General features: G+C 39.6%; 1 protein-coding gene and 1 long non-coding RNA gene across 11 annotated transcripts in view; one reads left to right on the top strand and one right to left on the bottom strand.

Annotated features, from left to right (window-relative positions):
* The window catches only part of MACROD2 (mono-ADP ribosylhydrolase 2), a 2,169,899-nt gene that overhangs the window by 154,548 nt on the left and 2,002,357 nt on the right, over positions 1-12,994 (bottom strand). The gene's annotated exons all lie outside the window — the stretch shown is intronic.
* The window catches only part of LOC149123425 (uncharacterized), a 49,394-nt gene that overhangs the window by 18,106 nt on the left and 18,294 nt on the right, over positions 1-12,994 (top strand). For 2 of the 7 annotated variants that reach the window (XR_016216007.1, XR_016216006.1), the window contains exon 3: positions 9,395-9,467. This is a non-coding gene — a long non-coding RNA (uncharacterized LOC149123425). Of the gene's footprint in view, positions 1-1,833; positions 1,852-9,394; positions 9,949-11,694; positions 11,714-12,994 lie in introns of those variants that run through there. The other 5 variants (XR_016216009.1, XR_016216004.1, XR_016216008.1 and 2 more) reach the window with 4 other exon arrangements.

Below are 12,994 nucleotides of genomic sequence, written 5' to 3'. Positions count from 1 at the left end.
CTGCACTTGCATGTCCCTTTCTCTCAAAATTAAGGAAGCTTTCTGTTATTATTTCATTAAAAAGACTGTCTAATCCTTTCTCTCTTTACATGCCTTCAGGAACTCCTAGAACCCGTATGTTGATCATTTGATAGTATCCTGTAGATTCCCTACAGTGTTTTTTAGTTTCTGTGGGGAGCAACTCGGACTAGACTAAGTTACTGGAATTAAGACTTATTCTATGCATCTGCTCTCCCACAATATGGCGCTGGGAGAGGAGAAAACAGCTTCTACGCAGCTGCCTCTTGCCAACTTGAGTGATGACCTCCAGGAGCTGATCCTGCTCCTGATTGGAGGAGAGCAGCGTACTCGGCGTGTGGGCAGCCGAGTTAGGATTGGCGGAGGAGGACTATAAAGGAGGAGAGAGACGGCATGCACCAGGAACATCTAAGGGGAACACCTGAGGAACACCTGTGCAGCCCCCGAGAGAGCCGGCCGGCGGTGTGCCGCTCCCCCACGGAAGTGGGGAATGTGGCAGGGGGAACCGCCCTTCCACGGAGGTGGAAGGGACGGTAGCCAACCCGGGAAGAACCAGCAGCAAACCCAGGGAGGGCCGAGCAGACGAAAGAACAGCGCAGGGTCCTGTGTCGTTCCTCCACGAAGACGGGGAGCGACAAGTTTCCTAATTTCCTCCTCTTGTTATTGGTTTGACTGTATAATTTCCTGTGCTTTGTCTTCTAAGTTGGATATTCTTTCTTCTGCTTTACTGATTCTGTTGTTAAGGCTTTCCATTGCATTTTTTATTTGTTCTATTGAATTCTTCATTTCATTTTATTTTCTCTTTAAGATCTTAATTTCATGGGAGATATTTTCCTTCATGTCCTGTATGGATTTCAGTAGTTTGTGCATTTGCTTCTGATTACTTCTATGTAATGTTATGATCACTTTTTTGGATTCAATTTCTTGCATTTCTTCAATCTCATCATATTCACAACCTAGTACTGAAGTGTTATGTTGTTTTGGGGGCATCATGTTTTCTTCCTTATTCTTGTTTCTTGAATTGGTGCATTTGTTATCTGCATTTGTGGAGATACTCATTTGTTTCTTTGTTGTTTTTTTTTTTTTTTTCCCTGTGTTGGCTCTCTTATCTTTGTATTATGCCTTTTACTTTCCAATGCTGGTGCATAGGCTCCTGGCAGCTGGAGTCCTGAGTTGTGGGCATCCACATTCTCCATGTAGGTCTACCATGTCCCTCTAATTTGCATAGAGTTTCCTCTGCCATTTTCTCCCTGACACTTCCTTGAGACTGTACTCTCTCCCTTTTTTTATACTATGTTCTCCTAAACTAGAGCAGTAATTTCCCTCCCTACTCCGCCACCTTTGAACTCCCTCCTGATGTATATTTTTTGACAGTTATATTCTGATTGGACAGCACTGCTCTGGAAATATCTGGTGAACAAAGGAGTCATGGAAAGAAGAGTGCAGTGGGGTACATGGATATTGTTTCCAAAGCTGTCAAACCTCCATCTGTTGAACCTTAACAGTCACCTCTGACACATGTGTGTGCCACTGGATTTTCCTTGTGAACATGCTGCCCAAGTGCTTTTTCAAGATGTTGTTCTTGCCAGCACTGAAATGCTGGGGATTAAATACCCCAGAAGCAGCCCTCAATCAATGATGGCTAGGATTGACTGATTAATGCCCATACCCTGGCTTTCTTGTCCATTGAAGGGGATAACTCTGAGGCACATCCACGTGGTCTCCCATTGTTTCTCTGCAGGACTGAATGCCACCTGCCCACAGGACAATCTATGTGTTCACATGCACTTATGTTTTTTTTCCCTTCTCTTTCAGCCTCACTTCACTACTTCCCAGTGGGTATATCCTGGGTTCACTTCTCACAATAACTTCTACTATGAGTTGAATTATTTTTGTAGGGTGTATTACTGGGGAACCTCATGTAAGTAATTTTTAGCCTCCAAATTTACAAATATATTATCTCCAATCATGATAAATGTGAATGAAAGGAAATGTAGGTTGGTGAAGATGGCTTCTAACAAGGTCATCAGAGAGGGCCTCCCTGTAGAAGTGCCATTTGAGCTGACAAATCTAAGGCATTTTCCAAGTGAAATTAATCAATTGGACTTAACAAAGGAAAAGGAGAAAGATGGGTGAGTATTCCAGGTGGAGTGATAAACATGTTGAGTTGCATTGAGGTGGGAAAGACCTTGGTATCTTAGAAGACTTAGGAGGGGCCAGTGGGATTGAGTGCAAATGGGTTGTGCTACAATGGGAAATTTTTAGTTAAATGGAGTACCACATGTTGGGAGGAGAGGTATTGTTCCCTAGGGTGGAGAATAAGACCTGGAGATAAGAGGGCCATGCATGCTTAGGGAGTCACAGTACTTTAGCATGGCTGGAGCACTGAGACCAAAGGGAATAGAAGCAGCAGCAAAGTCAGAAAAAACAAGAAGCAGTAATATCAGGAAGGTCATTATATCCTTTGTTAGAAATGAGAATTCTAGAGAATAGAAGGGATCCATGGAAGGGACCTCTCTGACATGGCTACTCTGTGGGGCATGTACTGGGCTGAGCAATTCAGGATGAACATCAATAAGCAGCCCATTATACAAGTGATCAATTTAAGTTCACAATTGATCACACTGATAGGTCTAAGAGTCAAAGGGATCACACAAACAAGACTAGTGTCTGCGAATACTAACTGATAGAATCAAAAAGGGAGAGAACGATCCAACATGGGAAGCAGGATACACAGCAGACTCATAGAATGGCAGATGTCCTAAATAGCACTCTGGCCTCATAATCAGCCCTTAAGGCATTCGGATATGGCTGAAGAGCCCATGAGAGTATTTCAGGCATGGAAAGCCAAGACGCTCTGGGGGAAAAAAAAAAAAAAACACCTAAATGAAAGATCTCTGTGAGTGAGATCCCAGTGGAAAGAATGGGCCATCAAAGAAGGAGGTACCTTTCTCTGAAGGGAGGAGAGAACTTCCACTTAGACTATGACCCTGTCAGAATAAAATTAAAGTCGGCGAATTCAAAAGGCTTCCATAGCCTTGGCAACTCATGATTAGAGCCTAGGGAGATTCCTGATGCCATAAACAAGAGTGTCAAATTGTTAAGTCAACAACAGGAGTCACTGTGTACTTACTTCTCATGTGGGATCTGTCCTTAATGTGTTGTCCAATGTGAAGTAATGCTATAACTCGTACTGAAAGAGTATTTTACACTTTGTGTTTCTGTGTGGGTACAAACTGATGAAATCTTTACTTAATATATACTAAATCAATCTTCTGTATATAAAGAGAATTGAAAATGAATCTTGATGTGAATGGAATGGGAGAGGGAGCGGGAGATGGGAGAGGTGTGAGTGGGAGGGAAGTCATTGGGGGGGGGGAGCCATTGTAATCCATAAACTGTACTTTGGAAATTTGTATTTACTAAATAAAAGTTAAAAAAATGAAATATAAAAAAATTAAGCAACCCATGTGGAATTGATTAAAATACTCCAGATAAGAGATGACAGAATTCTGAGATTCAGGGGTGGTATGTCAGGAAAGAGAGAACTGGATGAACTGAGGAGCTACCCAAGGAATAGAATCAATAGCTTTGGTGCATGGTTGAATGGAAGGTGTGAAAGATGAGGAATGACACCAATCTCTACCGTAAAACTTCTGAATTATTCTGATTATCACTCATAGAAACTTCATCCTAAGCTATGGTAAATGTTCTATTCATAGGTGGAGGACTGATACTTCTAATTTCAGTAATTTTCCAGAGCTCTGTGGCTAGCAGAGGATGAAAATAGGATTTGAAATTTGGTCATTTGGCTCCAACGTGTTAGCTGTTCATCTTTATGCTACCATGGTACCCTCATTTCTATCCCACCTGAAGGACACTGGGAAGCCTGGTAACATGGGGGACATGTGATTTTAAGGTGATCATGAGATAGGCAGCAGACATATTTCAGTAGAAAGGAAGGAAGGATAAATGGATGGAGACAAAAAATAGCCTAGTAGAAATCCCTGTAAAATAATATCTAGAAAATTTGTATGAGATTTTTTAAAAGCCAAGTATGTATACAACAGCTCTTTTCTGGATAGCTATGCTATTTCCTGATATTCCTGTTGAGCTTTTTGTTTGTTCCTTTTGTGACCTTCTCTGGGTTGTACATTTTGATAGTCTGAGACAGTCGTTTTTAGTATCTGTTCTCTTAATGTCACAAATAGGGATATATCCTATTTTACCCCCTCGGGGTCAGCCTAAGCAACAGGAGAGCTCTATGGTCCTTTCTCCCATTTCTGCATGTAAACTGGGTTTTCCAGACCTACTGCAATCCCTTCTTCTCCTACAAGTTTCCAATATCCTAATTATTTCTTTCTCTTCAAACCACACACTTAGAAGGTGTCAATTGCCACTTTCAATTTAGTTCCAATTACTTTTATTTAGTAAGGAACTTTTCACCTCTTCCAAGAGTACCAATAACACTCTAATTAGCTAGTCTTCATATTTATAACATTAATTTTACAATTACTTTATTGAACAGAGAATGGTAATTCCTCCTAGTCTTTAATTTATCTAAAAATTTCCAGTATACATATTCCACAAAGAATCTATTTGCATCTTAAATCACTTTGGATGATGCGTATAATAACTTCCAGAGATTTTCTTTTTTTCATGTTCACTTCATGCTTTCCCTCTGTTCCCAGGCAATATTATCTGATAGCAATAGATCATCTTGAGATAAAGATCTTACTCTTTTTTATTTTTTAAAATAAGTATTTATTTGTAATTTGCATTTCATTTGAAAAGCAAAAAGATGCAGAAGCAAAGAGAGAGAGAGAGAGAGAGAGAAAGAAAGAGAGAGAGAGAGAGAATCTTCCATAGGTTGGTTCACTCCTCAAATTCTCACAAAAGCCAGGACAGGCTGAAGCCAGGAGCCTAGAACTCAAATTGGATCTCCCACATGGGTGGCAGGGACCCAAGTATTTGAGCCATTTTCACTGTTTCCCAGGTGCTCATCAGCTGGCTCAAAGCATAGTAGTTGGGACTTGATTCCAGGCTCTCCAATATGGGATTCCAGTCTTCTAAGCAGTGATTTAACCACTACATCAAATGTCTGCCTCTGGGGCTAGCACTGTGGCATAGCAGGTAAAGCCGCCACCTGCAGCGCCAGCATCTCATATGAGCACTGGTTCAAATCCTGGCTGCTCTACTACCGACCCATTTCTCTACTATGGCCTGGGAAAGCAGTAGAAGAAGCTGAAGTGCTTGGGCCCCTGAACCCATGTGGGAGACCTGGAAGAAGCTCCTGGCTCCTGGCTCCTGGTTTCAGATCAGCCCAGCTCTGGCTGTTGCGGCCAACTGGGGAGTGAATCAGTGGATGGAAGACCTCTCTCTTTCTCTCTTTCTCTCTGCCTCTCCTTTTCTTTCTGTGTAACTGACTTTCAAATAAATAAATAAATAAATCTTAAAAAATATGCCTGCCTCAATCTCATTCTTGATAGCCACCTGGAATAATTGATCAACAGAATCAAGGACTAGAAAAGTTGTTGAGGGCGGATGATGCTGTTCTAGGCAAGTCAATATAAATATCAGAAGCCATATCAAGACAAATAGGAACATCTGTTTCTTCTTTCCTGGCAGCAGAGTATGCTATGGACAATTATGCATTGCCAGTATGTACAATGCTATAGACATAAAACAACATATGATTCACTAACTGAGTATTCTGACATATTCTTTTTTCTCTCTGCCAAATTGGTCAATTTTCAGAAATCTGTCCTTATCTAATGCACTTTTTTGGATAATGATAAAGAAATCCCAGCTGTCTCTTCACCACAGAATTATGCTTGTTTTTTTTTTTTTTTTTTTTTAAAAATGAGATAGCCATGTGATCATTGAAAAGAGAAATCTCTACAAGTGATTGTACTCATTCAAAATGGGAATCAACCTGCCCAGGGGATGTTGGTCTATTCTCTCCCATGGGTTCTGGGACCATCATTTTATATGTAGAGCCCCCTCCAACTCAAATAGATGACACCCCTTGAGGAGGCAGTAGATACAGGAGGGAGCAATTGGCAGAAGAAGTATGGTGGTGAGGGATGGTAGAGTACTACCAATATTAGGCCACAGAAGAACAATCCTACCACCACAGCTTGAGAAAGGCTGTTAGGACTTTCTTCTTGGCAGCTTGCTTATGAGAAGAAATCACTCTACCTCTTTCAGTTATCATCACTAATGTCAGATTATCCAGAGCCTGGTAGAAATGTTTCCTTTTTTCCCTGCTGTATGTACCACCCCCACCCCCATCCTGAAGATCTGTAGTCTTCCAGGAATGTCAAATTTGCTTTGGTTGTTATCACTGATGCTGAGAATAAGATTTTCTTACAAAAACCCTCGAATAATACTGTTATAAAAGCTGTCTTATGACTGTAAATGCTAATAAAAAACATGGCAAATTAGATCAAAAGTTTGATCACATGACAATATTAAAAACATTCAAATATATAAATATATCATTTGAACCATTTCAGTGAATGGTGAGTGGATAATTTCCTCAACAACTGGCTAATAAGTTTATAATTGGAATCATTTACAAGAACAAATAATTACAGGAAGAAACATTAGGTCTTCAAAATGAAAGATGACCCTTCAACATCTGTCCTATTAACGTTAATTTAATTATGGCTGGTCAGTTCTAATTGCAACTAACCATGATTCCTAAAAGGTACTCTTTAAAAGAGGGTTAAAAAAAGATTTAAAACCATAATTAGGAAACACAGACAGATCACAGATTCATTGACCCTTTAAACATTTCTTTTATTCATACTCCAAACTCCTTATTCTTGCAAGTTTGTCAGTCTCTGCATGATTTTCACATAGTACGTCTAGTTAGCTATTTGGTAATGCTACAGGTTTGGCCATGGGAGTACAATAAGAAAATGGCCTTACTAAACTGAGGCTGTGAAACATTAAATATGATGTGTATCTTTCAATTTCTTCCTTAAGTTTTTTTGGTTTCATTTTTACCTTTCTGGAATGGATTCAATAATTAATTATTACAAATTAATGCATTTCTTTTTGTTGATTCACAGGTTAACTAATATATTTTACTAGTGCTCTGATAGGATTAAAATGTAAACTTTAATTTGCTTTTAAAAATTATTTTCTGAGGATTTTTCTTCCAATGGTCAATAAAGATAAAGCATGCCTCTTTTTTGGGGGGGGGGAGGCGTTTGTGATGAAATGGATGAGGCACATTGATGTTAGACAAAACAGTGAAGATATAAATCATAAAATACAAGAATTCAAAAAAGTCTGAGGAAAATGGAATTGGAAGATAAATGTATTTTGGTGCCACAAATCATTGAAATCCATGCCTATGAGGGGTCTTCCAAAATTTACAGAAATGTAGATTTTGAAGAACCTAAGCATGGATCTCAAAAAACATTTTTTGGAACAAAATAAGCTTATTTTTAAAAAATTCAATTTTTCCACAAACATTATGAAATACCCTTATATGAAATTGTACTATTCTGTTATGGACAAAATATCAGAGAAATTGCTGTAGAAAGCATTCTTGGTGTCACATCGAGTGAGCAGGAAGGAACACCTACTGGCTGTCCATGTGTTCTTCATTCTGGTTTCGAGGAAGGTCATTGTTATTCACATAATGGATAGAAATGCAAAATGAGTTTCTGAGAGATCATCACCCTGCAGGTCTATAATTCGCTGCTTAGGGCACCAAATTAGTCATTTTAGTGACTTCATTTTTGATCATTTTTCTCTCTTCCTAAAGTCACGGAAGAAATCCCACATAAAACGCATCTAGCCTATAAAGATTCCTCTCAGGTCATTACCCCAAGTAAAATAAATTAGATCACTTTTCAGAAATGTGAGGCTTGGAAAGCAGACCACCTTATGGTGGCTGGGTGATAGGGAAGAACATATACAAACAGTTTCAAAGAGACAATGAGCATCTCTCTACAGGGCCTAGAGTCTTGGCCTGCAGGCTTGTCTTTGTGCAGTCAGCACATAAGAATTTTTTTTTTACCTTTTTAAAGATTTGTAATAAAAAGAAAGAAAACTACATGACAGAGACCATATGTGGCCTGTGAAACTGAAAAGACTTCTTAACTGGTCCTTTCCAGAGGTGTACTGAGCCCTGCTTTAGAGCAACCCAATCGAACAGCAGGAAGCACTGCAGCCTAGAAAATCACAAGTCTGAACTTCTTGTTGAAGATGGAGTATCTGTGTGGGGTAGCAATCAGCTTGAACCTCTCTGAAGATTACCCCCAGCCATCTCCTCTCTACCAAACACGTCACTTTCTGCAAGACAGCAAACTGTCTTTCTCTACCATGTTCTTGCAATTTCAAGATCTTAAGTGGTATGGGAAGGGAATTTTGAGCTTAAGTCAAAGGATTTAATATTTTAGGAGTTCTCAAAGAATTCAAGGACAGACATATAGCCAGGACATGACGTAAGATGTCTTGGAGCTGGAAATGAGAAAACTATTTGGGATTACAGTGGTTTTTAAAATGTTCCCTTAAATTCTTAGATACTCCTTCCTTGAAGAGATAGAGCTTAATTCCCACCCCCTTCAGTGTCTATTGGATTTAGGGACTTGGTTCTAATGAACAGAATATGACTTGTCAGCCTTGGAGCTGGATTATTAAGGGACTGCTGCTTCTGTCTGGGATATGCTCTCGTTCTCTTTAACCTCTTGCTTTAGGGACATACTTCAGCTTATGGAGACACCCACTTGACAAGGGACTTAGTCATCTGGCTTACAACCAATAACAAAGTGCCCAGGGCCAGCCTCCTCCTCCAAGATAGCACATGGGGACACCGGGTTGAGTAGGCTTCAAAAATATCATGTTACACAGAGTTAGCCCACCTTCTGATGAGCTGAGAGTATGAAGAACCCAACAGGAGTTGAGCTAATTTTAGTGCACTTTTGTCCTTTTTTCTGCGCATCCTCCATTTATCTTCCTGGACTGTAGCTCTTCCTGACCTGGCTTAGTCCACCAAGCCCGCCCCCTTTCGTGGAAACTCATTTTCACTTTCTGAGTCCATGACCTTAGGTTTGCTTCCAAGAAATTCTGATATTGCTCAGAGAGAATTACCTTCTGGGAGTCAAGCTGCTCAACCATGCACTCTCCCTTGTGCTTTTCTCTCCCTCCTCTCCATCCGTACCTCCTTCTGCCTTAGTGGTCCCTCTTCTACCCAATCCCTGTTCTCCCTGCCCTGTGCTGCGAGGGACATCACAGCCAGCAGAAAGCATCCCCGCCTGCCTCCCCACCGCAACATCCCCATGCCTTTAGCTCAAAGAGCATGAATGTGAAATGCAATTCCCTTCAGATCTGATGTAGTAATCTTATATTTTCACAGGAGGGAACTGCAACTTTGCAAGAGGAGTTTCAGGAATCGACCTTGCTGACACATGGCATCAAAATGTGTAGAGGTTGGTTTGAAGCTCATTTGTGTTACATTTGCTGAGCGGTGACTATGGCTTCATGTGACGCTATGCTACGATAAGAACTATGTACTTGGTCTTCTTCAATGCCTGGCATAGAGCTGCTAATACTCTTTAATTTTCTGAATTATAGTGGCATTTTTTTAGGATAAGAACTGGTTGCTGGAGAAGCTGATCATATTGTTAGAACTCAGCTTGCCCTAGGGGAGGGATACAGAGATTGAGTTAGTCATCAATGGCCAATGACTTAATCAATTGTTCCTGCATAATGGGGCCTCCACAAAGCCCCTAAACAACAGGGTTCAGAGAGCCTTCAGGCTGATGAGTGCATCCACATGTGCACCCCAACTGTGTTTGGTTTCAAAAGCTCTGAGTTTGAGACCTTTCTGGATTTTATGCTATATATTGCTGCAACTGGCGGCTCATTGGTATTCTTTGTGATATCCTTTATAATAAAGTGGCTCTAGTAAGAGAACTGTGTTACTTGAGTTCTGTGAGCCACACCAGTGCATTTTTAAGGCAGGAGAGGTGGGTAGTTAGGACTCTCTGAGTCTATCTTTGGTCTGTGAGGAGTACAAGTGGCCTGGACTCTCTACAATTGGTACCAGTTGAATTAAATTGTAGAATACCTAGTTGGTATCCATATTGCTATAACTGGGAAAAATCATGCATTTAGTGTCAAAAATATTATGGGTGGAAACAGATCATGGTGGCAGTAAGGGTTAGGCATTGCACTAAATGTTTTACATATATTACCGCACCTAAATCCTCACCCAAAATACTTTGAGGTGGGAACTATCCTTGCCTCATTTTTAATGCAGTTACAGTTTCTCATTAAATAATGTATCCAAATTCCCTCCTGATGAAGTGAAGATTTAAACCTCAGTCTAACTGCCCTAAGATTATGCCCATTTTCTGATTCTCATCTCACTTTCTGCATTCAGAAAACATCCTAACAAATTCATTGCTGTTTAGCACTGGGCTGAAATTACCTTCTCCCAAAGATCTTTGTTAGAAAGGATAACCAAAATTGCTGTGGGGCAGATTGAGCCGTGGACAAATAGGCACAGGTCTGAGATTCCGAGCACCCTATTCTGCTGAGGAAATGGAAGATTTCAAAACTTCAATTACACACAAGGCAGCCAATCCTAGAGAAGAAAAGGATTGGGAGGCTTTTTGTAACTACCACATTCAGCTTTGTAGCAAGGTTTTATTACCACATTCACTAGTCTCTCAGTTCCTTAAACGATGATTTATCTTAATTTACCCCATTATATCCTCAGGAAAACAAGCAGGACACTCTTTATTTAAGAGAAATGATTTGTAGGCATTGTAAAGCCCCTTTGTTTATTTGGTTACCAATTTATTCATCCATTTGGCCACCTACAAATATCTACCGAGGACCAAGTATTAAAAAACTGTGGTTTCTCTAAAATGCTATAAGCCCTTTCACTTTCGGAGGTAAATCATATGAGACTTTATGGCTACAATTGTGAGATATATATATATATATATATATATATATATAGTCTCTTCTTTGACCAGAATTGAAGTTTTGTAGTAGAAATCTATTACCCTGGAGATGAAAAAGTAGCTAACATCCAGGAATAATTGACAGGTTTTCAACATAAAGATAAAAAGTGTTCTATAAAGCAAGCAAGAAAGACACAAACAAACAGGTGCATTCCAAACTTATCTATGTTATAATTTTCAGGAAACTGGCTTTTTATTTCTTTTCTCAGCTGAAACTTCACTGTTAGCTCATAAGGGTTTATGATTCTTTTGGTTGCCACCTGTTGAAAAAATAATGACAGACTTACTGAAGGGACAACAACAGATAGACAGCTAGGAATGTTTCTACAAGGGATAAAGCAAAAGTCAAAGTTTTTAGGGAGGAAAAACACATACAGCAGGGGAAAAGTAGTTTGACCATACTTTGGGAAATTAGCAAGACCTTTTTCCTGTCCTGGACATAATTTTGTATACTCAGGCTATTATTTATTTACTTTCTTTTTCTGAGAAGCAGAGAGAGACAGAATAGAGAAAAAGAAACAGGGAGGGATGGGGAGAGAGACATTGTCCTCATCTGCTGGCCCACTCCTTAAATGCAACTGGGGCAGAGTCAGGTTGAAGCCAGGAGTTAGGAACCTAACCTAGGTTTCCCAGGTGGGTGGCAGCGATCCAAGTACTTGAGCCATCATCTGCTGCCTCCCAGGTGAACATCAGGAATGGAACCAGAATTCAAACCCAGACATTCTGACATGGGATGCAGGTATCCCAAGTGGAATCTTTTCTTGTTTGTTTTTAAGAGAGGTAAGCCTTTATTTCCTTGTTTTGCAAAGCAAGCTGGCTGTATTGGTTGCTTTATGGGCATAGGCTTAACCTACTATGCCATAGTACTGCCCCCCTCAAAAAAAAGTGGAATTGCAACTGTTACACCACATACCTACCTCATCAGATATTTTATAGAGCATTTGTATCTGGAATTTTTCTTACAGGGAGGAGTGGAAAAGTGAATATCAATCACCCAGAAGAAATAACAATAATTATAATAAAAGTGATATGCTACTATTTTTAGTGACATATATAGTTTTACATGTCAGCCACTATGCTTATAATTTTATTGATTTTACTTAAGACCCTTGTTTAAATCCTAAGGAGTAAGGATTATAATTCCAATTTTACAGATGAAAAAACTGAGGTTTTGAGAGATTTCTCAGACTCTACGTGGTAGAACTAGGATTCACACCCATACTTGGTTGCCACTGTAGCCTATGCCCTTTCTACTATGAAACACTGTAGGGTGCCTCTCAGGCTGACCTTATACCAGAAAACCTTCCCAGTTTATGATATAAAATATTCATTGTCACATAATTAAAGAATTATATTTTAATTAGAAATAATTAAATTCCTGGGCATAGCATTCAATGTGCCTTCATTAGTATCTTTTGTTGGTCTGCTTTATATTCCCTGTCCCAATAAACATCCTCTTTGCATTTCAGTATCCTCTTCTGAAGACATCTTGTACTAGTTTAGAGATGTGCTGTTTAAATCATGATTCATTAATCACTAACTTTTATGGTCAGTGGAGTTACGATGCTTCAAACTTGTCTTTAACACATGTAGTATTTGGAAATCTTAATACTGTGTAGTATCAATGAGAAGAACTCAGGATTCAGCCTCCTATAATCCATACTGCACGTCAAAATTCGGATCTTAAACTGATAAAGTCACTCTTCCCTTCTAAGATATATTTTCTAAAATGCATCCAGAGGAAACCATGACCTGGAAAACAGCACTGAAGGGCACCAGTTATTGAAATACATTGCTGGTAGAGTTGTTAGCAGACAATGAGGTCCAAAAGTCTCTAATTTAATAGGAAGTAGATTAGGAAATCTGGCAGCAATTGAACAGGAAGAGGTAAGTAATTCCCTGTGGCTGCCAATATATAAACATCAGGCTGCTAGAGACAAAGTTACCACTCAATCCAAAAAATTTCTAAGCATAAACAGAAG

The sequence above is a fragment of the Oryctolagus cuniculus genome, chromosome 11 (assembly GCF_051225735.1).
Source record: "Oryctolagus cuniculus isolate XC-2025 breed Fujian yellow rabbit chromosome 11, ASM5122573v1, whole genome shotgun sequence".
NCBI lineage: Eukaryota > Metazoa > Chordata > Mammalia > Lagomorpha > Leporidae > Oryctolagus > Oryctolagus cuniculus.
The sequence above is the reverse complement of the archived record's forward strand: the minus strand, read 5'-3'. Positions and strand labels throughout refer to the sequence as shown.